Genomic DNA, 22,095 nt, shown 5'->3' on the forward strand with positions numbered 1-22,095 from the left:
TTCGCTGGTTCTTTTCATTTCTTTAGAATTTATCCGTTTTCATAGATTTTTTTTTTAGCAATGTTCCATTTCTTCTAGAATCCAAAATGATTTGAGGGCAAAATGACAGGTGTTACATGATGGAAGACTTCTTTTGGCATCAACTTCAATATTTTACCTATTGTGGATAGAAATGTCTTTCTAATTATTAACATTAGATTTCTCCTTTTAAAAATAAATTTCTAATGAGGAGAGGGTGAGGACATCCTCTTTGCAAATCTACTTTCCTCAGGTCTTATTTTAAAAGGAAAATTTTTTTTCCCCTTTGGAATAATTAGAGAAATCAATTATGTGAATTATTATAATATATGAATCAGTTTCATATTTAGATAAATAAAACCCTCTTCTATTGGCCTTTGTAAACCTTTATTGATTCAGAGACTTCCTATTTTGTAGCCTCACAGTACAGGAACAAGTATTGGTCCCTGCAGTGGGAAATGTAGTAAAATATGAAAGTTTTTAACAGTCGGTTAGGATAACTGAAGGACGCCAGTTTTTCAAGGACCACCCTTTTGGGGAGGAGATGAACAGTCCGCCTGCTGCGCATGTCAGACTGCCTGCCGGGTGCAGTCCGCCTGCTGCGCATGTCAGACTGCCTGCCGGGTTTTTTTTTGACTTCCGGGGTGGAGAGAACGGAAGAGGCCTTTTTGCCTGCTTGGCGGGACTCCTGGCGGCGCAGCACAGACGGTCTCCCTCACTCCAAAGGTGGCCTTTTTTGGTTTGGTGAGTTTTTATAAGAAATATAGACTAAGCCTAGATTTAAGACGATTTCTACTGTATTTCTACTTTCCTAACCTTCTAATCAACAACACCTTATATACAATAAAGGCTCTATCTAGAAAACCAGAAGCTTCCATTTACTAGTCTGGGAGATAAATTAAGGGAAAAGTTAAGTAGGGGAGATTTATGATCTAATATCCAATTTTAAATTTCACAGTTTGGCGACCCCGAAGGGACCTTAAGGACCCTCCCACCCTCCCTAGTTTGGCCATAAGCCGGCTAATTCGGTGGATTTTCCGAATACCCCCCCCCCCCCCCCCCCCCCCCCCGCCACGGACTTTCCCTTTGTCTAATCTCCCTTAAAGACTTTAAGCCTCTAAAAGTCTTGCTTTAAACAGAAAAGCCAGCCCAGTTTAAAGGGCAAGATGCTCGAATATTCTACTATCCCTTTGATTTTTCTCATCGGAATGTATTGGGACAGCATAACGTCCCGACTTAGAGGAATAGTTTACTCAATGGTCCTTCAAAACATTATTGGTTTTTTCCTCATTCAGGCAGCAAAAAGTTTTTTGTATAATAGTATAAGTGAGAATCTTTGGGAAAATACGTTTAATATAAGTAGAAATTTTATGCCTGCAATTGAAATACCTTTTAATACCACATCCATAGTTCATACGACTAAGGATTTTATTTTTTTTGGGTTTTTTTTGTCTTGTTTTGTTTTTGTTATTATCATTGTTATGATATGGGGGAAATTCTCACATATGGAGAGAGTCCTCAAAATGAAATACTCACATATGGAGAGAGACCTCAAAATGAAATTCTCACATATGGAGAGAGACCTCGAAATGAAATTCTCACATATGGAGAGAGACCTCAAAATGGCTGTTTCTACTAGAGATGATCCAAGTTTAGAATCAGATCAACAGAAACTACTCCCTCTGCAGGAAGCTATAGAACATAGTAAAAAGGGAGTGCCAATTCAAGTCAGAAACCCAAGCCTGGGCCAGATGGTAAACCTGTTTATCGCTTTGTGCAAGATCTTAGAGCGATTAATAATTATGTTATTCCTAGACATTCTATAGTCGCAAATCCGGCTATGATAATTTCCTCAATTCCCTATGAATCTACATGTTTCACAGTGGTAGACCTTTGCTCTGCCTTTTTCTCCATACCAGTACATGAGGACTTCCAATATTTATTTGCTTTTACCTGGAAAAATAGACAGTGGACCTGGACTAGACTCCCACAGGGATTTGTAGACAGTCCCACATTATTTTCCCAAATTTTACAGCAGGATCTGGCCTCTATTACCTTTAAAGCCTCCACACTAGTACAATATGTTGATGACTTACTTTTGGCCTCTCCTAATGCTGAAATTTGTCAGGAAGATAGCCGTCATTTACTGCTGGAGCTGCACAAGAGAGGACACAAGGTTTCCAAGACAAAGGTACAATGGTGTTTGCCCCAGGTAGAATATTTAGGATTTATTTTGGCTGCTGGAACTCGCTCTGTCTCTTCTAAGCGAGTCCAGGCCATTCAACAACTCTCTGCCCCCACTACTAAGAGGCAGTTGAGAGCCATTCTAGGAGCAGCCGGGTACTGTAGACAATGGATACCCTCTTTTGGTGAAATTACTAAACCCCTCATAGCTCTTACAAAAAGTTCTGTTCCAGACAGTTTACAGTTGGATCCCCAGCATCTCTCAGCCATAAAAGAATTAAAACGGGCCTTGTTATCAGCACCTGCCCTAGGACTGCCAGATTATAGTAAGCCTTTCACTCTCTTTGTGCATGAACAAAGGGGGGTGGCTTCTGGAGTCCTGACTCAGTCACTGGGGCCTAACCAGCGTCCTATAGCCTACTATTCAATTCAGCTGGACCCTGTAGCGGCTGGAGTGCCACCTTGCCTTAGAGCAGTGGCGGCCACAGCGCTTTTGGTAGAAAAAGCCTCTGATTTGGTCCTAGGTAACCCTCTAACTGTGCAATGCCCTCATGAAGTGGAGGCTCTCTTACTACGTCACAGGACACAAGCCTTTTCAGATCAAAGGCTGGCTAAGTATGAAATAACCCTGTTAGGTAATGAGAATATCACTTTAAAACGCTGCACAGTTCTTAATCCAGCAACACTACTCCCTAATTTACCATTCTCGGGGGAACCGTTGCATGACTGTGCTTCTTTAGTTGATATGGCTGAAAAACCCCGTGATGATCTTTTTGATACACCTTTAGAAAATCCTGATCTTGTCCTCTATACAGATGGTTCCTCATTTATGAGAGAGGGAACCCGTTTTACTGGAGCTGCTGTAGTTTCTGATTATGACACCCTCTGGGCAGCTTCTCTGCCTTGCCATTTTAGTGCACAGGCTGCTGAACTTGTGGCTCTTACACAGGCCTGTAATATAGCCAAAGGTAAGAGTGCCACTATTTTTACTGACTCGAAATATGGCTTTGGCATATGCCACTTTATTGGTATGATTTGGCGTCAACGAGGCTTTCTAACATCCTCGGGCAAGGCTATTGCCAATGGGGACCTTATCAAGGACCTCTTAGATGCCCTGAAACTGCCTTCTTCCCTAGCTGTTGTACATTGCCCTGCCCACACAGGGAATAGTGATCCTGTTTCAAAGGGAAATGCACGAGCCGATTCTGCAGCCAAGCTTGCTGCATTAGAAGCTCCTGAACATGTATTTAACCTTTCACCTTCTGAGGATATTCCTTCCAACCTAACCTATGACGATTCTGAAGTAGAAAAGTGGAAAAAGAAATTTAAGGCGAAACAGATCAATGGCATCTGGGTGTCTCCGGAAGGTAAGCCATTTCTTCCCCGGAAATTCTACCACCAGGTATGCCTCTCTGTTCACAGAAAAGGCCATTTTGGTACACAAGGCATTGTAGACTCTATTAAGAGAACCTGGATAGCACCAGGTGTGACTAATACAGCATCTCGAATCTGCTCGGGCTGCTCCACATGTCAGTCTTATAATCAGTATGCTTTTAAGGCCAAAGCTTATGGAGGGCGTCCTCTAGCATATACACCTTTTGAGCACTTACAAATTGATTATATTACTATGCCAAAAGCAGGACATTATAAATTTTGCCTTGTTATAGTTGATCAGCTCACTCGGTGGGTGGAGGCCTTTCCCAGCCCCCGAGCCACAGCTGCCTTTGTTGCCAAAATTCTCCTTAAAGAGATAGTACCTCGTTTTGGCCCACCAGCCCGCATTGATTCTGACAAAGGCACACATTTCACTGATTCGATTTTATCCCAAATCTACTCTTTCTTGGGAGTGACTCCAAAATTCCACACGCCCTACCATCCACAAAGTTCAGGCCAAGTTGAACGTATGAATAAAGAGCTTAAGAGTATGATTGGCAAATTATGTACTGAAACCCATTTGAAATGGCCTGATGTTCTACCATTGGCATTATTCTATCTACGAAGTAGACCAAGAGGAGAACTTCATATATCTCCTTATGAAATGCTTTTTGGTCACCCTCCTATCCAAGCTAAAACTTTTTCCCCAGTTTATACATCACTGGTGGGAGGTGATACTTCTGTTGCTTCCTATATACAGGAATTACAAACCAGGCTACGTGAACTCCATGAGGCAGGAGCTGTGGTCCAGGCAGGACCATTAGACTTTTCATTGCATAACTTCAACCCAGGAGATAAAATATATGTAAAGAATTTTCAGAGAACCAGTGGAACTCAACCTGCCTGGGAAGGACCTTTTCAGGTATTATTGACAACTCCTACTGCCATTAAAATTGGTGAAAAAGACTCATGGATTCATTGCTCTCATATAAAGCCTGCACCATTCATAGGTGAAGAGATTTCAGATAGACCTGAGGTAGACGCTAAAGAGGTAAAAACCCTAACGATAGCAACTGTTAAAGAGCAAAGAAAGTTGAGAGGAAACAGGCAGTTCCCATTTAAGAATCCCACTGATCAGTTAAATGCTTTGGGACTCAGTCTTCGTAAAGTATCAGGAGACGGAAATTGCCTTTTTAGGGCTTTAGCAGACCAGCTAGAAGGTCACTGTAGAAATCATCTCAGACACAGACAAGAAGCTGCTTCTTATATGATTAACCATAGACAAGAGTTTGAGTCTTTTATAGTAAATGACTCCCCTTTTGAAGAATATGTTGATGAATTAAAGAAATTTGGAAAGTGGGGAGGAAATGATACAATTGTAGCATTTGCTAAGCAGCATCAGCTGAATGTTGTGGTTCATCAATTAAATCAGCCTTTATTGAGAATCAGTGGCACAGACAAAACTGATGCTAGAGAACTCCACATTTTCTACCATAAAGAACATTATGACAGCATTAGAAAGATCAATGACAATTCAGAAACCCCTGCCACTTTGGCATGCAGAGAATTGGGGAACCAGTTAAAACAATGTGGCATACCCCAAACTCTAGCAGCTTAAATACCTTAAAATTTAACAAGCATTTCCTTCCACAGGCAAAAGCACTGAAGCACATGGCCTAGTTTTCTGGCCCACCTCAATTTCTCCCACCCTTTTCCCTACCCTATACCTATTTTTTTTTTAATCCTTTTTGCTTTTTGTTTTGTTTTGACTTTTGAAAGGCACTGAAAAGACCTGGAATTCACCACACCTTTAAATTCTTTAAGAGCACAAAAGGGTGCTTAGCGAATCTTTTGCCTTTTATTTTTGGTTTTTGGTTTTGCTTTGTTTTTTTTTTTTTTTTTACTTTTGTTTCTTTTGCTTTTCTTTAAAAACCCGATTTTGTAAACTAAGTGACTTTTCAAAGACATTTTAAGTATATGCTATTGAATATCGAATCTTGCTAATTAAAGTCTTATTTCTTTTTGATGAATTAATCACCACTTTAAGTATCTGCTACTGTTATACTAGAGAATTCATGTATAAGATGATGTGGTCTACTTGCTAAAAGAAGATTATGTAATAATGTCTAAAAGAAGATTATGTAACAATGTCTAATATAATCAGCTATTTACATTCATTTATTATTTATATGTCATTATACTCTGGGTATGGTTTGGAATTATTGTATATATCACTAATATATTCTCAGTTATGCAGCATAGCACACATTTTTACCATCATATTGTCTTTGGTGAAATTAATGAGATTTCAGAAATATGGAAACTTATCATTTCAGAGACTAACTTGCTGTGAACTCTGATGCAGGCCCTGGAGAGAATATAAGGAGAGACAGGTATACATAAGTCCATGGTTTGCTTATGATGGTGACTATGTAGAGCACAATTACTAGGCACAGTCCAGTATTCATCCTCTCTCCCTCCTAATTTAACCTAATTTAACTGAACTTATTTATCTTTTTATCTCACTCAGTTGAACTCACCTGTGGCCTAGCACAATCACTGGCTGTCTCGGAACCATGAGATATGGTATGATAACCTTTCCATAACATTTTCAGGTGTCATGAACACATACTAAATTTGCTTTGATCCAGACACATGGTGGTAAAAAGTGTTACTGATTGCAAAATGCTATGCTAAGGTTTAGTTAAAAAAAAAAAAAATACAGCAATTCAAACAGTTAAAGAAGAAATCCAGCTTTCCAGACCAGAGTCCAGAGTCCAGAATCCAGACCAGAGTCCAGAATCCAGTTTTCCAGACCAGAATCCAGTTTCCTCCTGATGACATCTTACCACTTCAAGAAGACAAGAGAACTCAGAGACTTTATATGAACTGTTTTGCTTTATTAGCTTTTACTATCTCCTTTCTGTTATATACTATCTGTAACATGTACTCTCTGCAGAGGCTCTCCCTTTGCAAGACAAATGTCAAAGCGTCGGTTCATGAGGAAAGAAAAAAAAATCGCCCCTCTGGACAAAACTTTCCTCTCTTCCTTTTCTGTATTGTTGTTCGCATATTATTAGTCAGCAAAGGTTATTATATTCTTTTTACTGTTCCATCAAGGAAACATTCCATTTCTTGAGGAAGCAAAGGGGGGAAATGTAGTAAAATATGAAAGTTTTTAACAGTCGGTTAGGATAACTGAAGGACGCCAGTTTTTCAAGGACCACCCTTTTGGGGAGGAGATGAACAGTCCGCCTGCTGCGCATGTCAGACTGCCTGCCGGGTGCAGTCCGCCTGCTGCGCATGTCAGACTGCCTGCCGGGTTTTTTTTTTGACTTCCGGGGTGGAGAGAACGGAAGAGGCCTTTTTGCCTGCTTGGCGGGACTCCTGGCGGCGCAGCACAGACGGTCTCCCTCACTCCAAAGGTGGCCTTTTTTGGTTTGGTGAGTTTTTATAAGAAATATAGACTAAGCCTAGATTTAAGACGATTTCTACTGTATTTCTACTTTCCTAACCTTCTAATCAACAACACCTTATATACAATAAAGGCTCTATCTAGAAAACCAGAAGCTTCCATTTACTAGTCTGGGAGATAAATTAAGGGAAAAGTTAAGTAGGGGAGATTTATGATCTAATATCCAATTTTAAATTTCACAGAAACGAGTCACTTTTGTGTTATGGGGCTGCTGAAAGTGGAATTAGAGCCTCTGGATTAAATTTCCACTATGGTTGGGAATATCATTTAGTGACCAAGGATTGTGTGAATTTGCCAAACTTTTAATGAAACAATTCAAACCTTTCTTGAGAGTAAGGCTGTCTCTACATGTTTGATGGTGTGACAATTGGAGTGATGCCACCTGCTGGAGAGTTACTGTAGGAAAGCTCTGCCATGAGGAGAAGGCATCTGAAGGCAAGCCATGTGGCTTAGAAGGTCAGTTTCTTGGTGTCAGGAAATGACGTTTGCTTGCGGATACTTGATCAAAGCTACCAGATAATTAGCTTGGAGCTGTGTGTGCATGTGGATGGGATGTTCCTGGTTTCACAGGAGGCTTGTGGGATGAAGGAGGGGTGAGGATCACTCTCGCTTTTTCTCTTTCACCAGGACCTCAGGGGAGAGTGGAGCAGGAGACGCTGGCTCCCTGAGACAGATAGCTGAATCTAGGCCTCTTTCTCTCTTCACCAAATTCTTATGCTCCTTAATAAATGCTTAAAAGTCTAAACTTTTGCTAAAGCTTCTAATGCATTGGTGACCACTCAGTAGATTTTTTAGATAGACAAGCTAGAATATTAGCCACATTACAAATAGCAACTTTACAATGGCAATAATATTTTAAAATCATTTTTGTCTTCCCTTTGACTGACCCCATCAGCTTCAGTTGCTGTGTAATATGATGGTGAGAGAAACCAGTGTTTTGAGCTCTCTGTTGGTGCTTAGAACAATATATTCAATAAATTTAATATATATAGGAGAATGATTTGATGATGGCTCTATTATCTCATATCATTAGTAGCAGTCATAACACCTCTCAAGCAAATAAGTTAACATAGTGCTTTTATTGGTGATATAGGATACAGTGATATGTGATAGTTGTCTTTAAACACTTAAAGGATTGTCCTGTGAGAAGAGGGATTCAATGTTTCTGCTAGGCCTTAGGAAGTAGATACAGAAGAAATGGAATTTGCAGCAAGGCATACTCTCACTTGGTGTATGGGAAAGAAAATCTCTAACTTAAGAGTGATTCTAAATAAGAATTAACGGCCTTGGGAGCCTTCCCTTTTACTGGAGACTTGAAGTGAAAGATAGATGATTAGTTAATTAATAATGCTATATTATAGAAGGATTCTTCTGTTCAGTTACAAATTGGACTAGACCACAGTTTCATAAACTTTTTCCATTTGTGACCCCTTTTCATCCAAGAAATTTTTACATGACACCAGGTATATATGTGTATAAAATGGGTATACAAATCAAACATTTACTGCCATACTTTTCACCACTCCCACATTCAGTTTTGTAAACCCTATGAGGTTGTGACCCACAGTTTAAGAAGCTTTGGTCTAGACTCAGTTGTTGTTCTTCAGTCCTTTCAGTGGTATCTGACTCTATGTGAGACCATTTGGGATTTCAGCTCATTTTATAGATAGGGAAATTGGGGCAAATAGGATTAAGTGACTTTGCCAGGGTCAATTAGCTAGTAGGTGTCTGAGGCCACATTTGAACTCAGGAAGCTGTCTTCTTGACTCTAAGACCAACACTCTATCCACTGCTCCACCTATGTTTCCCTAAATTCTGTGGTCTCTTTCAAACCTGAGAAGTAATTCTGATTTTGGAAGTACCTTTCAAATTTCTTTTAAATTTATTCTCTGATTTGCTGTTTCCTCCACTCCTATGAAATAATCTTGATAAGGCATTTCCCATAGGTGTTTAGGGAAGCTGAATTAACTTTTTAACTATTCTTGAATGTTGTTATATATTACTAGTTTACAAAACATGGTCCTTGACTATCCCCATATACTTTCTAGGCTAATCTTTTAAATTAGGAATATTTATAATATGGCAGTGTTATACCTTATTTTTGGCATGAGGGAGTATTGCTCAGTAACTAAAAAAATATGCTTTATCATGTTTGTTAATATTTTATCATATGGGGGCAGCTAGGTGGCGCAGTGGATAAAAGCACCGGCCCTGGATTCAGGACAACCTGAGTTCAAATCGGGCCTCAGACACTTGACACTTACTAGCTTTGTGACCCTGGACAAGTCACTTAACCCCAATTGCCTCACCAAAAAACCAAAAAAACAAAAAAAATATTTTATCATATGTAGTAAAGTATTACCATTAGATTTAATATTTTATAGTTGGTTATCTTCATTCTCAAAAGGGACCAAAATGGCAACATGATATTAGAGCCGAGTTACATTATGTCTAACTGTGCCTAATGAGAACAATATGAACTTGGAATGTTATACCACGGTTTGGAAGCAAATAATCTATGTAATAAATGGAAGTAGGAGATATATGACATTTTTCAACCTCTATAAGAGAAACTATGAAAATTACGGAGAGTTAAAGTAGCTTTCAGGAGTGCTTAACTTATACCTTTTATGCATTGGGATGAAGGGACCAAGGTTTGAATTCTGTTTTGTATATTTTGAGGAACTTTCATTGTTTACTTTGAACATTTTTGGACAATACTATCCTAAAGATTAATGAAAATCCAACAGTTCCAGAGACAACCAGAATCCAGAGACAGCCAGAATCCAGACCACAGTCCAGTTCCCCTGATGACATCTCAACCCTCCTTTAAAGACAAGATTTTAAGAACTTTAAATGGACATTTTTGGTTTTTGTTTTTCCTTCTGTTACTATATACGTCATCTGTAATATGTATTTTCCCTTTCCTATATTGTTATTAGTATATTGCTTGTTAGAATTGGTTATGATATTCTGTTATTTATTTATTTATTGTTTATTGTTTATTATTTATTGTTCCATCAAGGAAACACCCTGTGTTTCTTGACAAAACAAAGGGGAAATGTAAAGAATTAATTTGAGGTTATTTTGACCCCATCTTTTGGCTAGAATTTAAAAAAAAAAAACAACCTTGGCATGCACTGGCCTGGGGCTCCACAAACTGCACAGTGCTCCACCCACTGGTTGTAGCCATTGCTATGGCACTGGTACTTCATATCATCACCACTCGCCGCTCCCTCAATGGGTCTGGCAAAATTATAATGATTGGAAGCCTAGTGAGGACAGTCATGTGACTATCAGAGTGGCTGGGGGATGTGTGGGGTGTGCTGGGAAGAAGTGAGCTTTTCTGGCATTTTAGCTGAAAGCTGGAAGGCAACAGGAGCACTGCTGTGTATTCTCAGCTGATTCCTGGGTGGTGTTGTTTTTCAGGTTGTATAATTTCCCTTTCCCCATTTTATTTCCTTTTCCTTGATCCTACTGATCCTGTTTGTGTTTTTTAAGTTCGTTCTTGTTAAATAAATCCTGCTCTGTTTTGAGGGAGGCTGCCAGTCTCCTTCCTTGCCCCAATATTGTGGCGAATCACTTAGCTAACGCTCCCCAATTAAAAATTGGTCCCCACACTTAGCCACGTGAGTTTAGGCAAAGCCCTTAACCTCTCTAGGCTGTAGATCTCATATCTACACAATTAGAAAGGATTTCTAAGCTCCATTCAAGCTCTTAATTCTATGATTCTATTATTTATTGAATAACATATTAGAAACCTGGCCTGAGTAACATATTAGTCACCAGTCCTAGTGTGTTATTGTGGTATCAGGTAGGTGAACTAAATAAAAAAGGGCTAAAATCATATTGAGACTAGATTAATGCTGAATTGACAATGTCTTTCTATGCCAAGTAAGGAATAAATAATGAGGCTGAACAATGATTTAGAAAGGACACGTATTGTCTGGTAGTTGCAGTTCATAAAAAAATCAAGACTTCAAACTAAGGATTTTAAATTAATAATAATTAATAGACATTCAATTAAAAACAAGTAAATAGCTACAATCTCCTTATAGAAAAGATGTTGGTTGGATATTTTCAGAGACTAGATTATTTCCTGTTGCTTCAGTTTTTAAAATCTTTTCAAGAAGATGAAAAAAAGAAGTTAGCTTCTCATTTTGTTTTCATTTGAAAAGCCATTTTGTAGCAACACTAAAAGAAGTCAGATTTGGGGGGAAATGAGGGAAACAGAAATCTGTGTTCTCATTTACATCATTACTTTGATCATTGAAAGTCAAGATTTTCGGCTAATAATGAAACTGCTGTGAAGGGTGTGAATTTTGGAGTATTTCTGAGGAAGATTTTAAATACTTAATAATGCTCACCCAACTATTAACTAAGAAAGGAAAGGTTCATTCAACTTGCTTCAAAAGCATAGTCTAACATTTTAAAAGTCATATCAAGTTTGAAATTAATTCATGTACTATTCCCATTAATAATGACCTCTTAATAAAAGAATCTTTGAATTATCCATAATGCTAATTTAATGTGAAAAATTCAAATGAAGTATGTAACAGTATGAACCCTTAACAGATGTCCTAATTAGAGATCATTAAAGAGACTATTAGGTGAATGGAAATTGAGGCCTTCATTTACAACCAGAAATATACCAGTCAAATTTTTTGAATAAAATGGTTATAAGTTGAACAAAATAACTATGAAACACATAAAAAAGGTCAAGATGTAATGGGTCAATGTACAAAACTCTTATTGTTGGTTGATCTAAATCCCTTCTAAAATAAGAATTTTAGAAACCTATGAAAATTTGTGAAATACCTGTGGTAAAAAAGTGAAAGTTTTTAACTGTCGATTAGCGAAAACTGAAGTGTCACCCTTTCGTGAAGAAGACCATGACGAACAGCCATGCATCTGCTACTCACTCCACCTCCATCTGCTCGGCATTCCACTTCCAGGGTTCGAGCTTAAAAGGCAAGGAGAGAACGGAAGTGAAGGCTCTTACACTCTCCTCGTCCGCTGGTTGTGCTGCACACACACAGACACTGACCGAGGTGGGACTCTGCCCAGTTCTCTGTAACAGCACATGCTTGATTCAGCTCTCAGCCTCAGAGGTGGCCTTGGGTTTTTGGTGAGTTATATACGGGTTTTGGGGGAGTTCTATATGGAATATAGACTAAGCTTAGATATAAGACTATTTCTTTGTACTTCTATTTTCCTATCTCTGTAATCAATACCACCTTGTAATTCTCAAACAATAAAAGCTCTAACTAAAGATCGGAGGCTTCTTCCACTTACTTGTCTGGGACATAAATAAGGGAAAGGTTAAAGGGAGTTTAATGCTCTTGTATCCAATTTTAAATCTCACATACCTTTAAACTCACTTGAAAATATCCACTTGTAAGACCAGAAAAGACACAAAACAGCAAATTTAATACTATATATTTATAACAGGAGAAATAAGTGATCAGTATTGATTCCACTAACTATTATGGCCATATAAAAGAGAGATAAGATGGTATAGTAGATAACAAGATGGCCTGGGAGTCAGAAGAACAGGCTTCAAGGTCTACCTCCAACATAAACGGGGTATTTGACCATTGGCTTAACTTTAACTCTGAGTGTTCTTGGAAACATTTTAAGACTCAAAGTTGGAAAAATTTGAGTTCTTCTTAGGAAACCCCTTACATTAATGAAATCACTGTTTTGGCCAAATACACACACCAGGACATATACACAACAGAGACACACAAACACACATGTACAGTCACATCATAATCCAAATACACTAAACACTTAAAATGGGACTTCTCTTTCAACCAAACCTTTAGTCTTACATACTCTAGGAAATGGGTATAGTAGGTTTTCCAAAATTCATTACCAATATTATGTTCAACTAACTACATAGGAAGTAAGGTCTTTTCTAAATCTCAGCTCATGGGATATGTATGCAAAAATTTCTACTAAAGGGACCTCAAAAGAGTTATAGAACATATACAATGTGAGTAATGGGGAGAAAAGATTAAGGAAAAGGAAGACCTTCAACTGGGGCTGTCATCTCTCTCCAAGTGTCCCAATATTTTCATATTCTTTTGGTTCAATCATTCTACTATAATCTATAACCCAACAATAGTTCTCTAGCTAAGTGGAGTGGGCTACATACCTTTGTTGTCCTGTCATCAGTCAATCAACTATATTCCTTCAAGGTACATACATATACATATACAAAGAAATAGAGACAAGCAGACACACACACATATGTATACATACATACATATATACAAATAGATATATAAACATATGTGTGTGTGCGTGTGTGTGTGTGCATCCTATCTTTAAAAAAAAAAATCTACTATCATAGATTTGGAATTGTAAGGCACCTTAGAGGCCTTATAGTACGAATCCCATTTTTTTTTTTAGATGAGGAAGTTGAAGTCCAGATAGGGTGATATGCTGTGCAAGATCAAAAAGGTCCTAAAAGACAGAGTAGGGATTTGGATCCAGGTCATTGCATTCCAAATGCAGTGCTTTTTCTTTTTGCTACATTTGTACTATTATTTCTATTCCCCTAAATCCATCCTCTCCTCAAGCTGTCATCCTATAGCTCCCCACTATTTTTACTACTAAATTCCTAAAAAAGAATTATCTCACTGGCTGTACTTCCTCACCATCCATTTCCTATTCATCCCTTAGAAAACTAGTTTCTGGGGCAGCTAGGTGGCACAATGGATAAAGCACTGGCCCAGGATTCAGGAGGATCTGAGTTCAAATCCAGCCTCAGACACTTGACACTTACTAGCTGTGGGACCCTGGGCAAGTCATTTAACCCCAATTGCCTCACCGGAAAAAAAAAAAAAGAGAGAGAGAGAAAACTAATTTCTTACCACATCACTGAAACTGCATGTACTGTCAAGTGCCTATGGACTTTTTCCCCCCCAGTGTCATTATCTTTGTCTTATCTGTAGCATTTGATAGTACCTGCCTCACCTACTGGATACTTCAAGATAGGTCACCAAAACCAATTAATTATATCTAGCAAGACTGATAAAATTTTTATTCTTTACCTCTGTAAAGAAGGGAAGGACGTATATTTTCTCAGTACTTTGAGATTTGGCATCATCTTTAATTTTCCCTCCTCATTTTAATTCTTAACTAAATTTTACCAAACCTATCATTATGAAATATATTGAATCCTTTCTTTTCTTTTCAGTCGCACAATCTCTATCCTAGTTTAAGCTCATGCTATTGCAACAGCCTCCTTACTAAACTCAGACCTATATCACCTCTGGCCAGGGCTTTGGCAAAAGTTTCCTAATATTTTTCTACTTCCAGTCTCCCCTCTCTCCAATAAGTCCCCTGAATAAATGAGAAATGGATATTTCTAAAACACTATTTTAACCTTATTACCCACCACTCAAAATATTTTTAGTGGCTCCCTATAGTTTCTAAGATAAAATATAAAATTTTAAGCCTTACACTTGAGATCCTGCACAATCTTGTCACCAGTCTTACTTCATATTCCTACTCTTTTCTAACCTTCCATTTCACTCAAAACTATCTTCTGGTTCTTTTATTTACAAGAATTATATCTCTGGTCCATGAAAACCTTCCTTGATTTGTCACCAAAACTACTCTCTCTTTGCTCACATTTTCTTGGAGAAACTGGTTTAGATTTCTCCTTTGCCCTATAACACCCTCCCTTGTATTAAACTTATATAAGTACCTGTCACACATATTTCCCTTGTTGATTGTATGTTTCTTCAGCTTTGGGTTTTCTTTTTGTACAAATTTGAATAACAAAAATATGTATCCTTCACTTAGCACAGTGCCTTACACCTAAGATGTGTTTCATAAATGCTGTTTAGTTTTAATTGATCCTTTAACATCTCTCCCTCTCTACTTTTGCTCTCTGCCTCTGCCTGCAAAATGTAGCCCAGGTAGTAAGAATTCAATGAGAAAACATGCTGATGAATGGTAGTGACAGCATTTATTTCTATAGTTAATGCCACACTGACAAACCAGCAGCATTTCAAAAACATTCCCCATGCCCAAATGAATGTATGCATGAATATGCATTATTGGAGGAATATAGAAACAAAATAATGATTGTTTTGGCGTTCGTTAGAGAAATTTCAGCTGCAATATGAAAATATATTATATTAAACTAAACACACATAGTTATACTTTTAAAGTGTGTTCAACTTTATACTTGTAGTGAAGCTGAATGAATCTATAGAGGGAAATACCTTAAACCCCCAGAAAATATCAAGGGACACCAAGGGCAAGGAAGACTCGTTACTTGGACTTTTGGGCATGATGAACTTTTTGTTTGCTCCTGAACATGTGGTGACCCAGTGCTGAAAAGGCTTTTTTTTTTTTTTATTGGGGAATGATGTGTTATACCCTGAGTAAACCTTCTTTGGTAGCAACTTCCCAGAAGACAAGATGTAATTCCACTGAAACATGGGGAAGTCATAATAAACAGGATCTAAGAGATCTAGTTAGCTAGCTAAAGCAGTTATTAGCACTTATTATGTATCAATATAAGAAATATAAGAAAACAAGATCATCCCTGCCCTCAAGAAGCTTCTGGGAAGTGAGCCTCAGCCAGATAAGATAAAAGCTACAGAACTTTGCAAAGTCCTGGTTACAAGTCAAGATGAAGTAGAGATAATAGATTAGAAGCATGGCATGGAGTTGGGGTCCCTAACTGCCCTTTCCTCCCCTCTTAGGGGTCAGTTGTAGCAGATACAGGCTGGCACCAGGTATACCAGCTGCTAGAGCATTTGGGGTTGCAGCAGTAGGTAGAATAATAGGGTGGTAAGGAAAAAGGAAGCAGAAAAAAGAAGTCAGATAAAAAAAAGAAACAACTTGGTGTTTGATCAGACTGTACTCCACAGATATAAAATGTAAAATGCTGTATTAAGCACATGGCAAAAATTGTCCCAACAAGGGTTGAATAGGAGCCTCTAAACACGTGTACTAGTAGTGATATATTAAATCATAATACACCCTATGATTCATTTATACTTAGCAACAAGTTTTCTGTGTAGGAATAAGCCACCTATATAAATCCTAATTCATGATTGTACATTAAGAACTTTATTTAAAAAACAAAAACACCAAAAACCCTTATTACCCTTTTAGGAAATCTCTAGACTAGTGCCAAAAGTAACATTATTATAATTAGCAACTTCCCTGGAGAAGTAAAGGTAAGGGTGATAAACCTATAAATATGAAAATTCGGGGGCCTACTTTCTCTACTGAGAATTCAAGCCAAACTTCTGTTCATTCTACCCTTGAACCCTGGGAAAACCTTAATGGCCAATAACATACAGGGATCGGAGCCAACTGGCCTTTGTGCTAGTTCACCATACTTGGTGCAGAGAGGCTATTATAAACATGATATCCATTAGGCTTGGGTGGATTCCAGAGGCAGTCACTTTCCCCTTAGAGTAGTTGTATTAAGAAAAGTTTAATCTCTAGAAGTATGAAAAAAATTGATTTTAAAAAGCCATTAGTGTCCAAGAAGATAGGTGAGCTTAAGTAATCATATTAAATATTGCCTCTAAAAGAACTTCCCTAACCAACAAAGAAAATCACTTTACAAAGTGTAAACAGTATGAAATCCCCTTTGGAATGAATCTTTCCTCTGTGGTCTTGACACAAATTGTTTTACTGTTTCTTTCTAAGAAACAAGGAAGTCACTGAAGTGGATAATATTTATCCAGAGTCTCTTACTTACTTGAATTCAACATTTGAATTCACAAAGTTGCAATTTTGAGGATCATAAACATAAATGAAAAATGCCTTAAATGCAATCTCCTCATTTAACAGATGAAAAAAATGAAGGTCAAATAGGTTAAGTAACTATACAGGTATAGTAAGTAGAGGAGATAAATTTGAATCCAGATCCTATCATTCTAAACTAGCATTTCAACTGTGGAAAGACAGTTAGTTTCAAGTCAATTAGTTTTCTTAATGCAATGGTGGTTCTATAATACTTAATATAGGCAGACCCTGTATTTTGGGGGGCCAGAAAGAAAGAAAAGGTAATTTTATGAAGATAGCGACATATATGGTGATAGGATACTGTCAAGGGCAGAGCAAAAAGAAAAGCAAGTCTTTGAAAAATGGTTCTTAGGGAACCTTCATTTAAACTTAGTCACTGATTCTGGTTGTTAATTAGTTTTGTCATTGCTCTTGAGAGTGTGTAAAACATTTTCTTATGTCACAGACTAAATCCTACCTATAAACAAATCCTCGCTAAATATCATATGTATCTCTGAGGAATGCCACTTAACTTTCTTAGCCCCTAAGACACTATCTAGATCACTGAAGTGGTATTTTACTAAATGGTACCTAAAGGGACTCAGTGGTTTGATGTACTTCCAAAGACTCAACTAATTCCCAGGCAGTTGGCACACCAACTGGAAATATTAATGAGTGTTTAACTCAATATAAATTCATACTTTCCCTAATGCTCTGTCAAGTGAATAAAATGGTCACAAATTAAGAAAATACTTAAATGTTTGGGTATAAATAAGGAAAAGTGTACTGAGATAGGTAGGCTCAAATAAAAAATTTAGATGAAGATGGAATAGCTTTATAGTAGAATGATCAATGGTCATTGTACAGAAAAGAGACACATTCAAAGTGTAATTTTATGTTGTCACTGACTTGTCTGTCAGATACATGACTTATGCTATTAATTATCTTTCTACTTTCCTTTCTTCAATATAGCCCCCGAGTGCAATTTGTTTCGAAATTTCACTTTCAACATTATAGACACAGCTATGTGGCACAGTGAATAATGTTCTGGACCTGGAATCAGTAATATCTGAGTTCAAATCTAACCTCATTTACTAGCAATGAGACCCTGGGAAAGTCAGGGTCTGCCTTAGTGTTTTCATCTCTAATATATTGATAATAATAGTACATATCTCCCAGGATTGTTGTGAGGACAAATTGAGGTATTATTCATGAAGTACTTTGCAAGAGTTAAAGCTATATAAATGGTAGCTGGATAATAGCAAAAATAACAGCAGCAACAACTAGTAGGAAAAGGAAGAGGACAATTTTCATTATAATTCTTTGAAGTCAATTTTCATAGTTGATCTCCTATTTCAAACAAGAGGATATCATTGCTCATCTGAAATGATTTTAATTTATTGGAGAAAGTCTATTTGTTTGAGAAACAGAAGACTTAGATGTGACTATTGGTCCTGACACTTGGTAATTGTGTAAAAAATACTGGACTTTATTAATCTTAAACAAATGATGGAATGAAATTAATTTTTGTTGGGTTGCTATTAAAAACACAAAAAAAATTCTAAAAAATCTTATCTCTTAAGTACCATGTACAAAAGGGTGACAGTCATTGTTCTCAAAGCTCAACATTCTAATAGGAAGAGACAAGTGTAGAGGAAGGTATACCTGAGAAAGGTATTTGGGTATGAAAATTCCATTGACACACTCTTCCCAGAAACTGTGATAATATTGATTTGATTAGCAATTCAAGAATAAGAGGTAGAGAGCAGTGTGAAGAACTGGGGAAGTGAGTATATGTGAGTAGAAAAAAGGCAAATGGCAGGAAGGTGGTTGAATGGATCACTAGAATGAATGTGAAATATGGTCGAGTGGGTGAAGTAGTTTGTGCAAACAGGACAGTTTAGCCCTGAGATAACAATTTCAAATATGAGTAAATTAACTCTCTCAAGACATTAATTTTTGTAGGTCTGATGGTCAGGAGAGTTCAGTGACAGAACAGATGTCCCGAGTAGGTAATTAGATGGAATGTGGTGGGGGGAATTAATTGAGGGTACATAAATATCTACCAATCTACATACCTCTTTTTCCATCTATTAAAAAATATCTACATCAGTCTCATACATCAAATACATCAAAGTCATCCTCTATGAAGTTGCTAGTAGGGAACAGGAAGGTTTTCCCAAGAGATATTTTGTAATGGGCAATATTTTTACCATTAAAGAAAAATGACTGAAAGATAAAGAGAATTCAAGATTCCACTGAGCTTACTATTTCAGTATGAACAAATGTTTTTGACTCAATAGGGGAAAATGTCAATTTAAAGGCTGCCTCCCTATAAGGTGTCCTCCTACTCCTACACAAAAGTACTCAATGCATGAAACAAGAAGATGTATTCTTGTGAAAGGGCTAAAATTCTAGCTATACTGTCTAAAATATCTAATGAGCGGTCACCAATAAATTATAAGCTTTAGTAAGAGTTAGACTTTTAAGCATTTATTAAGGAGAATAAGAATTTGGTAAAGAGAGAGAGAAAAGGCCTAGATTCATCTATCTATTAAAGGGAGAGAGCATTCCTAGCTCTGCTCTCTGCCAGAGTCCACACGAAAGAGAGTGAGTCAGAGTGCCACTCTCCCCTTTCTTTCTCCCACAAGCAAATGTCACTTCCTGATGCCAAAGAAAAGATGCGTGGTCTTGCCATCAGAGACCTTCACCTCATGGTGGGTTTTTTTTACAGTAATTCTCCAGCAAGTGGCATCATTCCAATCGTTACACTTGTGAGGGAGATCCATAATCATTCTATAGGACTTGACCTGTCCTTAAGCAAAAGAAAGACCAAAGAGATAAAATATATCTATTATATGGAATGCAATATGCAGTTGAGTGGATAACTTGTTTTTGTCCATCAGAATATTTGTGTGGGATGAATAGTATAAATGAGCATTGGTGAGTTGGCTATAAAAGCAAGTAAAAGGTACAGAAACTCTGTATTGAGCTTATGAAATTGCAAACTCTTTTAATGACTACAAACTCTTCCATAAATGATGCCCCATATTTTTTAAAATGATGTTATGCTGATGGCATTTTATGACTTTTATATGGCACATAATTGTCCCCAAAGAACATTAACATTGATGAGATCAAAGATACCTTTGCATATTTGAAGTAGTATAAGCATAATGAAAAATTAAAAGGTAGGGTATAATTTTTTCCCAGTAATATTTCAATTAGATATAGAGGGGCAGCTAGATGGCGCAGTGGATAGAGCACTGGCCCTTGATTCAGGAGTACCTGAGTTCAAATCTGGCCTCGGACACTTGACACTTACTAGCTGTGTGACCCTGGGCAAGTCACTTAACCCCAATTGCCTCACTAAAAAACAAAAAACAAAAACCATATATGGCAGTATTATTAGTCCAAGGTGTCTAGTCTCCTATCTTATTTTTACTTACTTTCCTCAAAAAACACTTGAAATATTTTACTTATTTACTGAAAGATTATTTAAATGCATTCTGATTTATATTTGAAAAGCAGAAAACGATCATCTTCTTTAAAATATTTATGTGAATATTAACTACATAAATATCTTAATAAGTAATGTATTTTGAGAAACAATGTATCACTTACAATTTTGCTACTAAAAATAATCAATCTAAAACATATTCTCAATAAAACTATCAATTGTTTTTCCTTAGAATATTATCACTAAAATCAATATTTGCAAATTTCTACTGATTCCACTGGAATCATATAAATTCAGGGAATTTGTTTTCAGGCTACTGATAAGGAGAGTGAAAGCCTCACAAAAACCTAATGAATTAAAGGAATTTATTGAATGAATCTGGATAATTTAGGTCTCTGTCTAAATTACATCTTAGCTTAATTATTACGAAGATAATTATATCCTTTAAATAATAGCTATATAGTTATCTCAAGTTTAAGATCCCATTTACCTAAAAGCCACATTCTAAAAATGTGGAGTATAGAGAATCACTTTTCTGGAGTAGATAATTTTGTAATATCCAAACTATAGAAATCTTCATAGAAAAGGAAAAATATATTTAAAAAAAACTAGCAAGAAGGAGCCCACTGAAGTCATCTATTCCATTACCTCTAGCACGTACCTCTTTTAAACATCTCCAAGGAAAGAAGGATTCCATCCATCATTTCATAGGCTCAATAGATGTCTACCTAGAAGGGACCTAAAAAGCTTCATCTAGTTGAAACCATTCATTTAAAAGACAAAGAAAGTAAAGCCAAAGAGACTAGGTAAATTATTCCTATAGACAATAGACAGCAAAACCAAGATTCGAACAAGTTGCCCTATCTCTTTAGCAATATCACTCTTTTCTACTTCCCCTCTACCTCCAATGTTATTAGCCTTTGTTTTCAAAGAGAACCAATGACATCACAATGTTGCAATCAAATGTGTTTGGCTCCGACTGGTCACTCCAATACTAGCTTGGAAAGCTCTACCACAGGTTGGGTACAAATAATCCATTTGAACATTTGGGATGGAGATGTCTCTTCATTTTTACTGCTCACATTTCCTTTGTGCTACTGAGATTCTGCTTTGCTCATGAAATACAGACTTCTTTGGGGCAGGTGAGAGAAAATGCTGACATGTAACTCTTTTTAAAAATAAGACACCCAGGAACAGAGAGGGGACAGAGGTCAATAGCTAGAACCAATTGGAACTGGTCCAAACTAGCAAGATGGGCAAGCCTAAACTTTTGGTGAACCCAGTTGCTACTGAGCATGCTTAAGCAGTATTAATAAGCTCATGAATATTAGCTGCCAATGCCCCAAGGTGGAGACTGTCGCCATTTTTAAACATATAATATATGAAGGAATATGTAATGAGGGGGAGAGACATACTAAGGTAATACATAGGTAGACTCTTCTTGGAAGACTGTGAAACTCCCATGCCCCCATCAAATGTGAAAGGAGGAGAGGGACCTTATGCATTAGGAGTGAGGATAAGCTTGTCTATGACTTTGCTCTGGCACACTCCTCTGAGCATAAGCAAGGGTGCTGTTCTTCTGAGAATGTAATAGAAAGCATTCATTCATACTCTGCAAGTCTGATTATTAGTAAGTATTCATTAATTCCAACACAGGTACTCCATGCTGACCAGTCCTGTGCCAGCATTTCCCATGTCTCACAATCAGTACTAAAGTTCTTCAGAGAGACTTTGAGAATGCCCTAATACCACTTCAGACCTTCATGTGAGCACTTGCCTTGTATAAGTTTTCCATAAAATAGGCCTTTAAGTAAAC

The sequence above is a fragment of the Dromiciops gliroides genome, chromosome 1 (assembly GCF_019393635.1).
Source record: "Dromiciops gliroides isolate mDroGli1 chromosome 1, mDroGli1.pri, whole genome shotgun sequence".
In the NCBI taxonomy this organism is placed as follows: Eukaryota; Metazoa; Chordata; class Mammalia; order Microbiotheria; family Microbiotheriidae; genus Dromiciops; species Dromiciops gliroides.